Genomic DNA, 4,132 nt, shown 5'->3' with positions numbered 1-4,132 from the left:
GACCTCCTTGCTTTCTAAACTCCGTCTCAGAGAGGAGTCTTGGTGCAGCTGGATCCAGTCTTAGTCTCAGATTTGGTCGATGGTTTATGTCTAAAGGTTATGAGGACAATAAGGGTAGCCACACGGCAGAGTCAGCCTTTCCCTGCCAGGTCCCTCTCCACCCCACTTAGGAGTGACTCAGATTCACAAATTTGCTTGGACTAAATTAAGGTGAAACGACAGCAAATAATCAATTAGCCAATTTATTTATGTTAGAACCAACGTGAACGTGGAACGCATCAACTTGAAAACTTGGAAAGCATAAAGGGGTTGGCAATGGTGGGATCTTATTGGAACATCTATAAGAAGGAAAGGAAAGGAGAGAGAAAGAGAAAGAGAGATCACCACCATGATGACGATGACAGGCATGGCAGTCCTCCAGTGATGGGCACACACACGGTTCCTTGGGGGGGTGTCTTTTATACTCTAGTCCCTGCCCCTTGAGGACTTACATGGTTCTTGTCCTAGAAGGTTCTCAATCTTCTGCGCAGGTGTCGGGGGGAGTGGTCACGAGGGGTCTCTTGGGTGGTCATAAAGCCCCTTCCTCAGATAAACTCTGTGTGACCTCTGGCCATATATGGTAAGTCGTTATGTAAGGTACATCAGAACACAGAACTGCGCGTCCTCCGACACACTCTCCACATCCCATGCTAGCCGACCATGCCGTCGCCATGCAAACTGCAATTCGCCTTGCCACAATGTTTGAAACATTAACTCTTTCAGTCTCTCACAACAGGTCAGCTTTATAAGTTTATGACTCATACCTAGGATCTTTCTAGAGCCCTTGGAAAGAAATAAGCACCTCCAAAGTGTGACTTGCCCATCCTGACTAAGTCACATATCTGGGAATGAGATAAATCGCATACAGAAGAGGTGTTTGTGTCTTTCCACTGACTTCTGAGGAACCCCACATTCCCAGCATTGGCACTGCTTTTCTTTCTCAGGTGGCTAAACTTAGAAGAATAGGTGGCCACCCCTGGCACTCATAGTGCTCAGGTTCCTCCTGAACCCCATAGTGCTCACGTTCTTCCTAATCCCCAAATAATTGCTGAAGTGGCACTACCGATGGGTTTAGAATGAGGAGCTCCCTATCTCTGTCCACAAGGAACCCAAAACACCTGCCACAGATTGCATTACAAACTTTTAACTGTCAAATTTAGGTGAGGTTTGACCTATGTTGTACTACAGTGAGCAAAGATTCGTGGCACTTTAGACATGTAAGTGATGCCTGAAAGTCTAATTCGTGCCATCAATCTTCAGATGAGATTAATCTTCTCTTCTTGGCAAAGCCCTTTTCTTTCCATGAGCTTCAAAGGTAGCCCTAGCTACTGTCATGAAAACAGACATTGACCTTTAATTTTCAGGTTCCTCTCTATAGAGTCACTACAGTGGTACAGAATGTCTTTGTCATCTTTGTCCCAAGGGAAACATTGCCAGCATCCACACTGCTAAAGGTGGCTCCTAAGGAAGCGGTATCTGACCTCTGGACTTGTAGTGCAGCCAGGCTCTCACCTACACTGCCACAAGCTCCTTCTGGCATGGACAGGCACAGCACAAGCATCCCATGACACAGGAGAAGCACTGGAACATCTATGACATCTTCACAAGGTAAGCAGAAATTACCTGTGCCCTAGGAGAGACCTACATGCTTTCAAAGCAGTAGTAGGCACAGTCCAGGGAAGCATCCCCACAGCACCTAAAGGACACTGTATCTCCACATTCAGGGAGCTGAATCCTGCCACACAACATGACACTTGGCCAGGGTCCTCTTCTGTGCCCCATGTAGCTATACCCATGTTGACACATGGGACCATTCTGTGCCCCATGTGTCTGTAGTCATAATACACATTTTTTCTTCTTGTGGCTTTTGCTTTTTAAGTAAGTGACTGAAATAATATGAAAATGTGACAAAGCTGTTTTGAGTTTAATCAAGATTATTTTGGGGTGTTTACATTTTGGGTTTATGGGGTTTTTTGAAGAAGCCCTAAAAAACATATTGTTTTCCCCAACCACCCAGCTCCACTTGTGACTAGGCAAATTGCTACATCAGTGACCATATACTTGCTGTGGAAATCACCTCCAATGCTTTATATTTTTATAGTCTGGCCCAAAAAAAAAGTCCCACAAAGCATAGCCCTTGATATGTCATTCATATAAACCCATAAATGCCTGGACTTCTTTCCCCAGGGCTCCTCTGACTTCTTTGTTTCTTAAGGTGTAGATAAGTGGATTCACCACAGTGTAGAAGACAGAGAACAACTTGTTAAAAGCTGTGAGGCTGTAAGGTTTTGGTAACATGTAGAAAAGGATGAGAATTGAATAGAAAATAATGACCACAGTGAGGTGAAAGGAGCATGTGGAAAATGTCTTTTGCCTCCCTGTAGCTGAAGGGATTCTCAGGATGGTGATGATGATTAGGTGATGGTGATAGGATGCTACAGTGAAAAGAAAGGGCAGCATAGTACATGTAGCAGACATCAGAGATGTTACAACTTCTATCAATCAGAAATGTATCACTGCAGGAGCATTTTATCACAGAGGCAAAATCACAGAAGTAATGGTCAATCTCACTGCAATCACAGTACACCATTTGTGACATCAGCAGTGTGATAACAAAGCTGATCATAAAGCCACTTACCCAGGCCCCTGCAACTAGTGCTATGCAAAGCTTACAATTCATTAGGGTGACATAATGCAAAGGTTTGCATACTGCTAAGTATCAATCATAAGACATCACTGCCAGGAGATAACACTCTGCCCCAACTAGAAAAGCAACTATGAAAAACTGTGTCATGCAGCTGCTGTAGGAAATACTTCTGCCGCCTGTCAGGAAGCTGGCCAGCAGCTTGGGCAGGATGGTGGAGCTGTAGCACATCTCCAAGCAGGACAAGTTACTGAGGAAGAAGTACATTGGGGTGTGGAGATGCTGATTAGCCCCCACCAACATGAGGATGAGAACGTTCCTCATCATTGTCACCATGTAGATCACCAGGAAGAGCAGGAAGAGAAGAACCTGAACGTCAGGTAAATCGCCAAATCCTAGGAGGATGAATTCTGTAATGTAGGTTTGGTTTTGCTTTTCTATAGCTGACATCATGCTGAATCTTGGGGAAAACACATACTAAAATGTAATATAAAAATTAAAAAACTGTTTTCCATGCATGGCTGTAAGGATACACTATTCAACTTAATTCTTGGATCCAATTTCTATGTCCTGATAACTTATTTAAAATTCCAGCTCTTAAAGCATTTCAGCAATATTTTCTATGAAAAAAACAAATTGTCTTATCTCATTTTCAATCACTGTTGGTATGCCTCAGGGATAAGACAGTTTTCTTCTTTTCTAAGAAGTATGGATGATTACATGCCATTTTTTGGCTCAGCGTCCTGGCTTGTTTCCCTGTCTTGTAGAGGCATACCCTAATTCTGAATTTTTGTGCTCTGGATGTACGTTTACATACTTATGCTTCTTTGCAGATCACCCAGCTATGCCAACATGGGGAAAGGCATTCAAAGCTACCTACACCTAAACTATGGCATTAGCTTGCAGTCACATCAGATCAGTTTCTGCAACCAGACAGTCTTCACACAAGTTTTCTTATATTCTGCATCTTGGGTGACCCAGTGGATTTACAAGGTAGGGAAATTTTAGGCGTGGGGAGGACTGTCTATGCAGTTCATTCAGTTTGTTCAATGTCTTGTCACTTTAAAAATATTGGGACATTCGGATAAAGCTGTGACTGGCAAAATAAAACCATGTCAGTAACTGATGAGCCTCACAGTTCAGCACATGGGCAATTATTTCCACTGACAGAAAAACACAGAAAGTCAGAAATTAATCTTCTTATCAGTTGTTCATTCACTTTCTTCCCAAGTCTGCATACTCTCCTTTGTCAGGCTTACCTCCATGGTAGCCAGTTATGGACTGGGATCTCTCAGACACCTGCCCACATCACATTGTGGGATGCAGCATGGGTTCTGCAGGCTGTCTTCTCTTTTCATCATCTTTATATGAAAGCCAAGAGCTTGATCTTCCCAAGTGTTTGCTTTGTCTTTAATAAATCTCCATACATACTGGAGCCAAGATGAAGTC

The 4,132-nt window shown here is 43.3% G+C and overlaps 1 pseudogene; it reads right to left on the bottom strand.

The window, feature by feature from the left end:
- Positions 1 to 2,184: 2,184 nt before the first annotated feature.
- On the bottom strand, positions 2,185 to 3,133 carry LOC140655624 (olfactory receptor 11L1-like; annotated as a pseudogene).
- Positions 3,134 to 4,132: the final 999 nt, after the last annotated feature.

Source organism: Ciconia boyciana, chromosome 8 (genome assembly GCF_034638445.1).
Source record: "Ciconia boyciana chromosome 8, ASM3463844v1, whole genome shotgun sequence".
Classification (NCBI taxonomy): Eukaryota; Metazoa; Chordata; class Aves; order Ciconiiformes; family Ciconiidae; genus Ciconia; species Ciconia boyciana.
This window is presented reverse-complemented; position numbering and strand designations above follow the sequence as displayed.